The sequence below is a fragment of the Cydia splendana genome, chromosome 13, assembly GCF_910591565.1.
Source record: "Cydia splendana chromosome 13, ilCydSple1.2, whole genome shotgun sequence".
NCBI classification, from domain to species: domain Eukaryota; kingdom Metazoa; phylum Arthropoda; class Insecta; order Lepidoptera; family Tortricidae; genus Cydia; species Cydia splendana.
This window is the reverse complement of record NC_085972.1, coordinates 11,686,944-11,702,827: the sequence shown is the minus strand read 5'-3', so window position 1 is coordinate 11,702,827 and position 15,884 is coordinate 11,686,944.

Below are 15,884 nucleotides of genomic sequence, written 5' to 3'. Positions count from 1 at the left end.
AGCTCTATCTTGGGTACTGCTCTCCCAAGTGCTCATCAAGATGTGACGGATGACCAAAATAGCGTGGGCTTATGTTGTACCAAACCTGAGTTCCACTAGGTACAGCCAGGGTTCAGCATCAGCTCTGTCTAAGGTACTGCTCTCCCAAGTGCTCATCAAGATGTGACGGATGACCAAAATAGCGTGGGCTTATGTTGCACCAAACCTGAGTTCCACTAGGTACAACCAGGGTTCAGCATCAGCTCAGATCTATGTATACTAAAACCTTTACCAGAATGTAACAAACACTTTTCTGAAAACCGCATCAAAATCGGTTAAGCCAAACGCGAGATAATCGCGAACAAACATACATACGGGTCAAACTGAGCTAGAACCTTTATTTTAAGGCGGTTAAAAATACATCAACTTTGACATTTTTGGCAGTAATGAAGTCGGCAGCTATACTGCAGCAGGATTGCAGCATGCACTACTGCCGACTGAATTACTGAGGTAAATATCAAAAATTCGGTCAGCATCATCGTATTTGACATTTGCTGCAGTAATGCAGTCGGCAGTATTGTCGCAATATACTGCTGCAGGCTACAAAACGCTCGTGAAACTATTCAACGTCCATGATCATGCTTTCCAACGTCCAACGTTCAGTAATCGAGTGACCGCTCGCAACACGCGCTGTGTTGTGTGTGACTGCGCGGGCGTGATCAAAGCGGATCGCGCGCGCAGCGCGCCGGCGGGCCGCTGCGTCCAAGCGCAGATCGCGAGCGCCACGCGCTTGCGTCACGCTCGCATCGTGCCCCGCTCACGCCGCGCTTTGAAAACGCTCATGTGTGACGTAGCCTTTAGTGATATGGTAATAAAAAAACTACTCCTAAAAAGAAAAAAAATGTGTCAAATAAGAAAATCTAATAAAATAAATCAATATGCCCACGTTTCTACAAAAAGAAGTGAAATCCCACCAAAAACATTCTGTAAAAAACTAGCCAAGTCTCGATGGAGCTACTTGTTTATCTCTAAAAAGTAATGAAATCTAGACAAAGTCGTGCCAAGTCTAAGGTTCCTTACTGCGATTTCTTTATTATTATAGTTAATGTTGTGTGACTTGGCCGTTGCACCAATCTGTCGCCAGAACCGCTACCCATTGACGATGGAAAATTGCCACTTGGAAAACGTTGATTCAATAACCAGTCAATTGTAGGCTTGATAAAGCTGCGTATTTCAATAATACTTATGTATAGGCGAGCCTGAAACAAACACTTCTTTTTGAAGCGTCAAATCGACCATCGATCTAACATAAAATAGACGTACAGACGGACTTCTATCAATGATTAGAAGTCCGTCTGTACTGGAAATATTTTTTTATACTGTATGTTTGGTGTCATGGAGCACCTGGTTTTGTACCCTTGTGTACCCTTCAACGGCCAAGTCACACAACATTAACTATAATAATAAAGAAATCGCAGTAAGGAACCTTAGACTTGGCACGACTTTGTCTAGATTTCATTACTTTTTAGAGATAAAAAAGTAGCTCCATCGAGACTTGGCTAGTTTTTTACAGAATGTTTTTGGTGGGATTTCACTTCTTTTTGTAGAAACGTGGGCATATTGATTTATTTTATTAGATTTTCTTATTTGACACATTTTTTTTCTTTTTAGGAGTAGTTTTTTTATTACCATATCACTAAAGGCTACGTCACACATGAGCGTTTTCAAAGCGCGGCGTGAGCGGGGCACGATGCGAGCGTGACGCAAGCGCGTGGCGCTCGCGATCTGCGCTTGGACGCAGCGGCCCGCCGGCGCGCTGCGCGCGCGATCCGCTTTGATCACGCCCGCGCAGTCACACACAACACAGCGCGTGTTGCGAGCGGTCACTCGATTACTGAACGTTGGACGTTGGAAAGCATGATCATGGACGTTGAATAGTTTCACGAGCGTTTTGTAGCCTGCAGCAGTATATTGCGACAATACTGCCGACTGCATTACTGCAGCAAATGTCAAATACGATGATGCTGACCGAATTTTTGATATTTATCTCAGTAATTCAGTCGGCAGTAGTGCATGCTGCAATCCTGCTGCAGTATAGCTGCCGACTTCATTACTGCCAAAAATGTCAAAGTTGATGTATTTTTAACCGCCTTAAAATAAAGGTTCTAGCTCAGTTTGACCCGTATGTATGTTTGTTCGCGATTATCTCGCGTTTGGCTTAACCGATTTTGATGCGGTTTTCAGAAAAGTGTTTGTTACATTCTGGTAAAGGTTTTAGTATACATAGATCTGAGCTGATGCTGAACCCTGGTTGTACCTAGTGGAACTCAGGTTTGGTGCAACATAAGCCCACGCTATTTTGGTCATCCGTCACATCTTGATGAGCACTTGGGAGAGCAGTACCTTAGACAGAGCTGATGCTGAACCCTGGCTGTACCTAGTGGAACTCAGGTTTGGTACAACATAAGCCCACGCTATTTTGGTCATCCGTCACATCTTGATGAGCACTTGGGAGAGCAGTACCCAAGATAGAGCTGATGCTGAACCCTGGCTGTACCTAGTGGAACTCAGGTTTGGTGCAACATAGCCACACTTTGTTTTGGTTAACCGACTTGTCGTCGTGTGCCTGTTGCAGAGTTCCACTAGGCGGTCATCAAGATGTAACGGATGACCAAAATAGCGTGGGGCTATGTTGCACCAAACCTAAGTTCCACTAGGTACAGCCAGGGTTCAGCATCAGCTCTATTTCAGGTACTGCTCTCCCAAGTGCTCATCAAGATGTGATGGATGACCAAACTAGCGTTGGCCTATGTTACACCAAACGTAAGTTCCAGTAGGTACAGGCAGGGTTCAGCATTAGCTCTATCTTGGGTACTGCTCTCCCAAGTGCTCATCAAGATGTAACGGATGACCAAAATAGCGTTGGCCTACGTTGCACCAAACCTGAGTTCCACTAGGTACAGCTAGCGTTCAGCATCAGCTCTATTTCAGGTACTGCTCTCCCAAGTGCTCATCAAGATGTGACGGATGATCAAAATAGCGTTGGCCTATGTTGCACCAAACCTGAGTTCCACTAGGTACAGCTAGCGTTCAGCATCAGCTCTATTTCAGGTACTGCTCTCCCAAGTGCTCATCAAGATGTGACGGATGACCAAAATAGCGTGGGCCTATGTTGCACCAAACCTGAGTTCCAGTAGGTACAGCCAGGGTTCAGCATCAGCTCTATCTTGGATACTGCGTTCCCAAGTGCTCATCAAGATGTAACGGATGACCAAAATAGCGTGGACCTATGTTGCACCAAACCTGAGTTCCACTAGGTACAGCCAGGGTTCAGCATCAGCTCTATCTTGGGTACTGCTCTCCCAAGTACCTCATCAAGATGTGACGGATGACCAAAATAGCGTGGGCGTATGTTGCACCAAACCTGAGTTCCACTAGGTACAGCCAGGGTTCAGCATCAGCTCCATCTTGGGTACTACTCTCCCAAAGGCTCATCAAGGCGTGTCGGATGACCAAATCAGTGTGTGCATATGTTGCACCAGGCCTGAGTTCCACTAGGTACAGCCAGGGTTCAGCATCAGCTCCATCTTGGGTACTACTTTCCCAAAGGCTCATCAAGGCGTGTCGGATGACCAAAACAGTGTGTACATATGTTGCACCAAGCAAAACGCCTATGTCTGACGGAGCCTTAATACAGCTGAGACCAGCTGAGGGTTCTTCATCAGATACTTCAGACCTTCGAAATTGACATCAAATGAAGCGGCCCACCAATTTTAATATTTTTTGTAAAGGCGGTATGTCGATCTCCAATAGTTTGGTTGGGCTCTTGTGTTTTCTAATCAGGGTCACCAGGTACTCCAGATCTTCGATTATCCTAGTTTTTATAGTTTTCCCTTTATGTGGCCATTAAACCCTAACTCTCTACCATATTTCAGCTCTCTGAGTTTATGGGAAGTACTAGTTCTATTCTGATGATCATAAGTGAGTGAGTGTGTGTCATAAATGCGAAACTTTGCTTTCGCTTAACTTCGGAACTAAATGACCTACAGACTTGAAATTTTGGATTTTAAGTAAGTATGTGATTATAGCTTACTGGATGACGAAAATTTCTGCGTTCTGGTCTTATCCAGAGGTTCTCAAATAGGGACCTGAAAATGCGGCGAAATGGTTCCAGTAAAGGATGGTACGGCAGTGTTTGCTTCGCGCTCGACTTGGCGGGGGCACTGCCGTGCCCCCCGATTCACTAGATATGAAATAGTAAAGATATGTGACGTTCCACGGCAAAAGGTACCTTATGGCGGCAGGCGCTTACGCTATTATTAGTAACGCCGCTCCAATATTCAGCCGGGGCAATGGTACCTTTTGCCGTGGAACGTCACGTATCTTTACTACGAGGGCTGCCTTTTAAGTCTTGTCGTTTGCAAATCTCTCACAATTAGGTATATAAGAAAAACTACCATCGTATCAATTAAACGAATCATGATTGACCGAACCGTTTTAGTATAGCGTCGAGTTAAAGTTGACAAGTCAGTTGTGAAAATGGAAATTTCATAGGAAAATTTCCTTGCGATAATTTTCTTTAATTTAATTTAATTTTCGATAATTAACTTTAAATGAAGTTTAACGCGACTTCAGTGCTTTACAGAGCTGACTTCTGTTTTCATTGACAAAGCATCATGCCTTCTGACTGTGTAACGCTGGTATTTGGAATTTTAACGCGATTGCTCTAGTCTCGGTGATAGACTGGGTGAAGGTCGTCCGAACACCGCGAAAAACCAGGAAAGCATTGAGGCTATACGGAAGCTGAACGTCGAAGATCGCTATGTGATATACCGAAAGATAGAAGCTTCTATACGCATTTCAGGGACAACCATTTAAACAATCTTACATGAAGAGCTAGGCGTAAAAAAAACACTCACCGGACACTACATTTGCTTACTGCCGACCGAAAAACGGCTCGCACTAGATGTTGCCCCAAAACTTTACAGCAATTCGATCGAGGAGATACAAAACTCGTTTATGACATTGTGAGTGGTGATGAATCTTGGATTTATGCTTATGATCCAGATTCCAAACAGCAATCCACCGTCTGAGTGTTCTAAAACGAGCGGAAACCGACCAAATAAGTCATACGCTCAAGTAGTACTTAAAAAAATAGTCGTTCGTTTGTCGCCAAAAGTGGACACGTTGCCACCATCGTGTTAGAAGATCACAAAACAGTTAACCCTGACTAGTATATTACAGTTTGCTTACTAGAAGCTTCCGAAAAATCAACCGAAAACATCGTATGGTACTGAGCCATGACAATGCAAGCTCACACTCCTCCCGGCAAACAATTGCGTTTTTACTAGAGCAAAACGTCGATATTCTCGACCACCCGCCGTACAGCTCTGACTTGAGCCCTAATGATTTCTTTACTTTCCCTAAAATCAAGCAATGTCTTCGTGGTTAATGGTACCGAACACAAGAAGAGGCGGTTGACGTATACAAAACGGCCATTATGAAGCCACAACTTCGGAGTGGAATAAGTGGTTTCAAAACTGAATCGACCAAATGAAAAAGTGTATTAAATATCACAGCAAGTTCTTAAAAAAACAATAAATAGTACTTGAGGTTTAAATTGTCTTTAAATTTTACGAACGACAGAACTTAAAAGGCACCCCTCGTATTTCATATCTAGTGAATCTCTAATTCATTTCCCGAATCGCGCCGTCTGTCTAGTAAGCACTTGGTGTAAGCAAACGGATTGTGAACTGGCTGACTGCCGCGAATGGGGGGCTTTAGTTGCCTGATAATAAATTACTTATATTTGATTTTGATTTGATTTAATCGACTTCAAGATTTCAAAAGGAGGAGTTTCTCAATTCGGTAGTAGGTATGTAGGTATACGACATTTAATACCTTTACACCACACACGGTAGGTAACGTTTCTTGGAGTTGAATTAAAGTACGGCGCTACCATACATTGTCATCGAACTCTGTAATGAATGGTTCAATTAATTAAAAATCAGGATTGGCAAAAGTATCTATAGGTACCGTAGGTATGTAAGTAACTCCGCCTATAGTGCCCAACTTCGCCCAACTAAAATATTAAAATTACCGAATCGAATTCACAATAAAAAGTGCTGGGTGAAAATAGTTTCAAAGTAAAAATAAACCTACCTACTTAAAAAAATTTTTGCCACTCATCTCCAATTTCGCCTTATAATTTTTTATTATGAAAATGATACTAAAACTTATTCCAAACGTTGAATATGCCCATGAATCCCATGATGCAATTTATGTATAGCGGAATTATGATTTACAGCCTGGCAAAAAAGAGTAGAAATTAAAAAGTGGCAACACTGTAGTGTCGTCCCGTTCTCTTATAAAAATTGATTTGAAAGGGACGACACTACAGTGTTGCCACTTTTTAATTTCTACTCTTTTTTGCCAGGCTGTAATGGTAGTTAGGGCGAAGTTAAAGCCGAATTTAGGGTGCGTATTTTTGTCAACCCATATTTTCAATGAACTGCAACATTGGTGACGGGGTTTGATTGTCCCTGTCAGGTAGGTACCGACTTGGCATACTTAGCGTAGGGTGGTATTCCACCTGTTCAATTTCTTTGTTCAATGTGTATTGCGTCTCACATTTTGCTTAATGAGAGAGTGAGACGCAATGACATTGGACAAGAGGAATACCACCCCTACGGGTGGATCTACATGGATTCCAGCATACATTGTCTTGCAATGGTACCTACTTAGGTATCTCCGTCTTTAGAAAATAATAATAAATAAATAAATTTTAATAAATGTTTTTTTTAACCCATTCAGCGCTATCACGGCACGTCGTTTTGCCTCTACGAAGCATTTCCGTTACATATCGGGAAACCCATGTTATCTGCTACGACGTAGCGCTACGACCGTAGCTCAGCGGTGAATGTGTTAATAAAGATAGTAACTATTGACGCGGTAATTTTGCGGTTTTTTAATGCAGTTTAGGTTTTTCAAAACGTATGAAGCTGTACAGCGTCATCTAATTAATCTGTTAATTATGCGTTTAAAAATGTTTCCACTATATTATTGGTAAATTAATTTTGTCTACATTAAATACTTAAGTACTAAACTGTTCCCGTCAACTTGTTGTGAAAACTGGTTTACTGGGAACGAAAATGTAAACGAGTGTGTTAGCGTAGCGCGTAGCATTCGTAGCTTGTTTCGTAGCGTGCAATAACCAGTGACGGCCTAAGGGTCCGCTAGAACCAAAATCGGATGACTGATTATCGTGAGTCATGGAGGGGACTCCCTCTGGTCGCATAACAACTTTTGTCATATTTTTAATTGTCATAACACTTTATGTGTAAAATTGTAAGTCATAAAAATCTTTAGTCAGAATTATCCTGAGCATAACTGGGTTTTTGTCATAAATTAGTTATGTCATAATTTTTGTAGTCATTAATTTAATTCGCATAAAATTTTAAGTCATCTGCTTGATATCCATAATTGTTTTTCGTTCGAAGTATTGCAGTGCATAGTATTAATATAGTCATCAAAAATTAAGTCATATATTTAGTGGTCATAAAAGAAACTAATCATAATAGGTAGGTTAGGTTACTTTAGATGCCCGAAGGGCAAACTACGCAGAAATAGGTGCCCCGCGCGAGCGGGGCTCCGTCGAATTAAGTGTTTGGACGGAGATTAGGGAAAAGGTTTTTTTCGAGGAGTTGTTGAGAGGCTAAAATTAGTTTCTTAAATTATTTATGTAAACCATTATGGTTGAAAATTATTATGCTACAAAACGTTATACGTAAAAACCTTATAAATATCGATAAATATGCTTTTAGCTGGTATGACATTTGATTAATTATAATCAAAACCTATATGCACAAAAAATGTATGACAACTGCTGAGTATGTCATCAAATATTATGGCTAAAAATGTATGACACAATATAATATGACTTTTCATTTGTATGCGCAATGATGATTATGACATAAGTTGTTATGCGCATCAAAGGTATGACCTAAACTTGTATGCAACCCACTTGTATTGTATGGACCCGTCATGGAGGCCTATTCGAATATACATTCCAATATCAAAGTGATCTCATTTTGGAATCACACGCGAGTGCAATTAGCTCGTGCTTCTTCGAGTATTGGCGAGAGTGAGCGAGAGATAACAAAATGACATCAGTTTGATATTGGAATGTAAGTTCAAATTAGCCTCAAGGTACAGTCTACTTGCACAAACAGTCGCGCCTTTTGCTTTGGTCCAGTTAGGTAGGTTATACGTCATAATTTCATAGAAGTTTGACATTTAAAATAACAGTTGCACTGCGTGGGCTATCAAATCCGCTGCAGACTTTTCTTGGTCTGACTCTAGGTACTTCTTATTGCGCGGGTAGCTCGCGCTGGCGCATGTTCAAGTCGCGGGACCCGTGCTTTGCTTCATTGTAGCGTTGCTTGCACGATGCACATAACCTGCGCAAGTACTTAGCGGCCCGATTCGAATTTTAATCAGTGTCAAATGTGACGTTTCTTCAAACAAAAACGTCACTTTTGACACTGACACATCTACCCATACCGTTTCTAGATCTATTAATTGACGTATCTTAAAATTCGAATCGGGCCGTAGGTACCTACCTCACTACTAACCAGTATGTGCATGTTACATGCATCATGTGCAAGCGACCGCAGTAGAGCACTATAAAATCCCATTTAAATCATCCTGCCTTGATCGAATAAACCCCCTATGTCTAACTAGTTTTCAGCGGTTATTTACAGAGGAAAACAACATCGTTTATAAAGGGAGTGCCGAAGAAAATATGCAGCCATTAAAAAAACATTACATTCCTCTGCTTCGTTAGTTGGGAGAAAAACAATTTGGCCAAGTGCGAGGCGTACCGTACCTTCGCATAAGTATAACAATTCGAAGTTTGTTGAGTAGATATTTGTAATACAGTCATATTTTGTTCATTTCATCAAGTTGTATTGTGTAACGGGAAGATTTTATAAAATTAGTAAAGTACCAGTAATTAAAAAAAAACAGGTTTGGTTGTATGCAGGCCTTTTGTAATATTTACTTATATAGATATACAATACATCGCGGGCTCGAGTACATCGACAGATTTAAACAGGTGTATTCTTGACGCAAAATTTATCTGTAGGTAAATAAAAAAAACTTTATAAAAACTTTTATAGGTTGGACAGACAGACAGACGATTTAGGTTTTCTTAGAATATGGAACCCACAAAACAAACGCTGATGTAAATAAAAAAAATAATTTATGTTGGGAAATTTTCAATTACTTTACTCGTACTTTTATAGCGTCTTTATTAGTTTAAAGCTGTTGATTGTTTTATTATTTTCTAGGAATCCTGTCTCTCGCTGGAATATTAGAGCACAATTATTCTGTCATCAGTAGCCATAACTTTTTTACAAGTGATAATGTTACTGCGAATTTTTAGAGTTCCGTACTTAACAAGGAATCCTTATATTTGTGCCATGTCCCTCTGTTTGTATGTCTGTGTGTTTGTTAGTCTTTGTCAGAAAGCTGTAATTTAGCATTGCAAGTTGGCTACCAACAAAGCGGTAAAATACATTATTGATTTTTGCAAGTAAAATAAGGTAGGGTATTTTTCGAAAACCCAGTAATATGGGTTGTGTTTGCGATTTTTTTTTTTAAATTTAACACAGATTATGTAGTTATTTTCGGGAATATTGGATCGAAAGTCCATAAAACATGTGTCCTGTCTCTCTATTGAACCTACAGTACAAAAATAACAATATTACTTAAATCCCGGACACAATCTGATTCTGATTCACACAAGAAAAATGTAAACCAAGATGTTGCCGTTGAAGAAAACATTTTGGAGTAGAATTAGAGATAATAAGAGTTAGACCAAGCTAAGTTGGCAGCGGTTTTGATAGCCCAGACTGCGCAAGTGTTATTTTATTTTAAACCTCAAACTTCTATGAAATTATGACGTTTAAATAACACTCACAGTCTGGGCTTTTAAAATCGCTGCCAACTTAGCTTAGTGTAACTCTACATAATTTTCAACTTACTACATTTCCAATACAAGCAATCTACTTTGTATTAAAACACAGTGCGTATTAATCAGGATAATACAATTTTGATTGTTTTTTTTTATATGTAGGGGTGAATATAAAAAAAATACGTTCATGATTCAGATTTACCTACAGGTATCACGAATTGTGGTAGGTACCTAATGATGATTTCTTATTTTTTAATGGACCATCAAGATGCGAGTGAAATGTTATTTGTCGATGCCCATACTTTGCGGTTCTCCTATTATATTATGGTATTTGACAATAACTTTTTGTTTGCTTTTTTCAGGGTAATGAAAACGTCGGTACACAAACGAGCAATACTCCCTTAAGCTGGTATGTTGTTTCATTTTATTTAAGTATTTTTTTTGGGTCGTACGAACGTACCGAACCCTCCATTAAGAGTGGCCACCACGTATTTGGCCGGTTTTTAATGCTTACAATACAAACGATCGTGAGAACCATTTTTCCATTTTGTTACATACCTATGTCGCAAACTAGCAAAAAAAATACATTTCCAATGTCAAAATATCTTAAGCCCCCTCCAGACTATGCGCGTGAATCGCGGGCGAAGCCGCGAACGCGAGTGTGGTGTCGATTTCGCTATCTGCGAAAATCGACGCCACACTCGCGTTCGCAGCTTCGCGCCGCGATTCGCGCACGAGTGTGGAGGGGGCTTTCGGTTTCCGTGATGGTTGTGATGATAGTATAACTGACGCAACGGGTTTTACCGTTTAGAAATAGAAAATATTTATTTGGCGTGTAAAATTACATAAAACAACAACATTAATTATAGATTTACTGAATAAAATGTCACTCAGCAAAAGTCGTGCCAAAAATGCTAAAATAGAAAAATAAAATAAATGGTAAAAGTTGGCAGAATCTGTGAACGCTAACGGTTAATATATGGAATACGGGAATTATTGCCAAATATTTTCAAGCATTGCCTTAGGTATATTTAAAATCAGGTGTGCGTTTGTAACATTTCACACTACTTAGGTACAGTTTTTTCAGATTTTGGAATATTTCCTTAGGGAGCTTATTCGTATTATTTTTGTAATAAATTGTCAAACATGGGCAATTATTTTGTCCAAATTACGGGTTATTCCCACTAGTTACCACTAAGTTCTTACCAGTGGTAACTACTGGGAATTTTTTTCCCACCTTTTACCACTGGTAACTACTGGGAAAAAAAAATTCCCACTAGTTACCACCAACTCGGCTTACCACTGGTAAAAGGTGGGAATTTTTATTCCCAGTAGTTACCACCAAAATATTGTTAGAATTCAATACTAATAAAAACAGTATAGTATAAATGTAGCGTGCAGTAATAAATAATTATGTGTCAGTTAGTGACTCAGTAAACTGCTTTAAAAGTGATCAAAAATATTAAAACAGTTTTACCGGTATAAGTGTAAAAACTAAAATAGAAGAGTCTCATTCTAGTTAAGTAGACATTAACTTATTATCCGGATTAAATTTATCTTATTACCTAACAAATAGTACCTGATGCCCCTCTGGTAGACTGTTATTACCATCCCGCTAGCGTGGGTGATTAAGCAATCGAGCCAACCAGCGTAACATGACCGAGCGATGTACTACCCGAGCGTAATTGGAATGCGAGCCTATGCTGGTTAGCCCGAGCAGTCAGCCCATCCGAAGCACGCCCTAAGCGGTTTTAATAACAACCATGCCCTGTAGTTATTTATATAGCCTGACTACAAATTATGAATACCTACATATTCCAGCTCTGTGTCGTGTTATAATAGAACGAAATGAAGTAGCTGTAAATAATAAAACGAAATCAATTCTGTCGGTTTTTGACTGATTTGTTTGTTCGTTTGTATAAATATGTAATTCAATTTACGGTTATGTAATAAGATAAATTTAATCCGGATAATAAGTTAATTTCCACTTAACTAGAATGAGACTCTTCTATTTTAGTTTTTACACTTATACCGGTAAAACTGTTTTAATATTTTTGATCACTTTTAGAGCAGTTTATTGAATCACTAACTGACATATAATTATTTATTACAGCACGCTACATTTATACTGTACTATTTATACTGTTTTCTTAGTATTGAATTCGAACAATATTTTGGTGGTAACTACTGGGAAAAAAAAATCCCACCTTTTACCAGTGGTAACTGCTGGGAATAAATATTCCCAGTAGTTACCACCAAGGCGAGTTGGTGGTAACTACTGGGATTTTTATTTCCCAGTAGTTACCAGTGGTAAAAGGTGGGAAAAAAATTCCCAGTAGTTACCACTGGTAAGAACTTGGTGGTAACTAGTGGGAATAACCCCAAATTACTACCACGAAAAGCTATGTGTCTCTCTTACACAAATGTGTAAGAGTGGTAGAGACAGAAAGCGTTTCGTTTGGCATCTTGGCTAGCCACCCAGCCTTTCTTTGAGCTTGAATATATTTTGAGGGGCTTGAGGTTTGGGGAGAAAATCTGTAAGATAGGGTTTATTACTGATTTCGTATTTTCGATTGATTTTCATTGTCGTTGTTTAATTTAAGCTATAGTTGTTTTTTTTTAACTATGAAGTTGTACGTACTGCCCATAAGAAATAGAATAAAAAGCTCATGTATTTCTTGCGTAGAAAATGTATGGCGTAATCGTATTACTTTAACGTTAAAAAAACAGCCTATATGTAAAGTTGAACAACAAGCATACGAGTATAATATTAAAATTAAATTGACTGGTCTGAACCTAAAACTGAAAATCTACACGTATTTTTCACGTTTGGGTTTCTTTCATTGACAAATCCACATATGCAAATCAGTGTCCATCTCTATTTCATGTAAGTTTACTTAATGCTATTAACTCCTCGTTCTTGTCCTCAATAACTTATGTAGTTGCTTTTCTGAGGCACATACAATAAATATGAGGCGTGGAAAACATGCAGTGCAGACTGACGTGTCTGACGTGCGCGTAATATGAGACGAACGCGTATAATATCAAAATACCCGTATTTAACTATCCGCAGTTTTAGTGTTAGCTAAACTTGCTAAACTTAATAAAGAGGTAAACAGGATTAAGTTATGATAGATATATATCTTTATTGATGGGGCTATACAAGATTGGATACACCTATCGAGACAATAAAAGTGTGTAAAAATAACACGTACCTACCTATACTGTGATATATACACCAAGAAATGTAATCGGTGATCAGGAACCAATTTTTCTAATTCAGTCATCGATGGCGATCACATATGTCGCAACTATGGGACCAACCTCGAAATCACAAAAAAAAATTGCCTGTTTCATACATTTGGGCTGGTCCGATGTTGATTCTATGAGAAAGTTAATTTTTTTTTCGCGATTTCGGGGTTGGTTTAATAGTTAAATGTGATCGCCATCGATGACTGAATTAGAAAAATTGGTTCCTGATCACCGATTAAATTTCATAGTGTATAAATGCTTACCTTCAATTAAGTACCTTCATGTAACAGATTTAAGGATTTGTGCACTTCCTTTAAAATATAATACTATACAGTATGTATGTATGTATGCGGAGCGCGCCAACACCGCCGCACGCCGAAGCGACATGCGCGAGCTGTACGACGTCACGCGCCGCCTTAGCGGTAAAGACGGCAGCCTCCTGTGTACCTCAAGCGAGCAACTGAAAAGGTGGACCGAACACTTCTCGAGCCTGCTGGAGCAAGCACAATCCCAGACAGTCAGCATTCCAGTTCCGACCTCCCAGATGAACTTCTGCGTGTGCCGACGGCACCACCCTCCTTCGAAGAAGTGTTGGTAGCGGTGAAGTCCCTGAAGCCAGGGAGAGCGCCGGGCATTGACAACATCCACGTAGACATGTTAAAGGTCGATACTGCGACGTCTGCAACTCTGCTGTTTCCCCTATTGAGCCGTATCTGGGAAGCTGGACGAGTACCCGATGAGTGGAAGCAAGGTCTCCTGGTGAAAGTCTCAAAGAAGGGGGATCTATCGCAATGCGACAACTGGTGCGACATAACGCTCCTACCTACTGCCGCAAAAGTACTAGCTAAGATTCTGCTCAATCACATTGCTCCAAGAGTGGCAGAGACGCTGAGAGACGAGCAAGCAGGTTTCCGCCCTGGTCGCTCCTGCACAGACCACACCAATACCCTACGCATCCTTATTGAACAGTGTGTCGAATGGCAGTCGAAGCTGTTCCTGGCCTTTGTAGACTTTGAGAAAACCTTCGACACCGTGACAAGTGGAGCGCGCTGTGGTCCAGCCTTCGTCGCAGGGGCATACCCGAGTGTATCATCCGCATTATCCGCTCCTTGTACGAAGGGAGCACATGCAGGGTGATACATGAAAAGGCAATGGGAGCGCCTATAAGTGTAACTGCCGGTGTGAAGCAAGGATGCCTCCTGTCACCGCTGTTATTCATAATTCATCTCGACGACGTGATGAGGAAAGTGATCGAAACACCAAGAGGCATTAACTGGGGTACTAAGGAACTGGATGATCTTGATTACGCCGATGGCATCGTGCTGATTTCGCCATCGTTAGCCCATCTTAAAGCGAAACTTGAGAGCCTTCAAGAGGAAGCTGAAGCCATGGGCCTGCGAATCAACCGACGGAAGACTGTCAACATGCGAGTAAAATCAGATTGTACGGATCCTTTATTGCTCAAAAACGATCGCCTTGAATCAGTCTCCAAGTTTGTATATCTCGGCAGTACTCTAACATGTCAGGGAGGTGCAGACGAAGACGTCGAGAGCAGAATTAAGAAGGCAAAAGCTGCATTTGCTCAACTCAAGCGTGTCTGGGACTCAAACGTTCTCACTCGCCGCGTTAAAATCTCCCTCTTCGAATCCATCGTCAAGTCCGTGCTGCTCTTCGGCTGTGAGACGTGGAGAGTGACAAAGGGACTGACACACAAGCTACAAGTGTTTGTCAATAAGTCCCTACGGTCGATCCTCCGCATATTCTGGCCGAAGACTATAAGAAACGAGGATTTGTGGAGTATGTGCCGACAACCTCCGATTGCCCAAGAAGTAGCGCTGCGGAAGTGGAGATGGATCGGTCATACCCTGCGAAGAGGAGATACGAACAACGCCAGTATCGCGTTCGAGTGGCGGCCTCAGGGCGGGAAGCGAGCCCGCAAACGCCCTGTGCACACCTGGAGGCGCAGCGTAGAGAACGAGCTGACAGCCGTAGAACTGAGCTGGAACGAGGCCAAAACGGTTGCTCAAGACAGGAGGGCGTGGAAGGATCTTGTGGAGGCCCTATGGACCTCCGGGGTGCCCTAGGACAGACAACAGCAACATACAGTATGTATCTGAATGAAAAGCAATTACTCAAACCCGTTAATGTTTAGGTCATACTGAGCAACTTTTACTATGGGACCAACCCCGAAAACGTGGAAAAACAAATTGGATGTTTCATACATTTTGCTGGTCTGATGTTGAAATTTCCTATGGCAGAGTCAATTTTTTTTTTCGCGATATCGGGGTTGGTCCCATAGTAAAAGTTGCTCAGTATGACCTAAACATTAACGGGTTTGAGTAATTGCTTTTCGTTCAGATACATACTGTATACCTACCTACTTGATTATATATACAAAAATCCCATAACTGAACTATGATTCATGACGATTTACGAAGTAGTTAGATATGCTATTAAAATTTATGTTTAATAAGACATGAATGAGTTAAGTGTTAATTGTAGAGGATAAGCGCGGTGCAGTAGCGGCGCAAACGCAGAATGCGGGAGTGGGCGCGGGCGGGGGGCGGATGGCGGTTGCATTTTCCCCGCCCGCCGCCCGGGCCGCGGTGGGCCGCGCGTTTTCCGCGACCACTGCCGCCTGCCGGCCCCCTCGCCGCGTCAGCCGGGAAATCGCGCG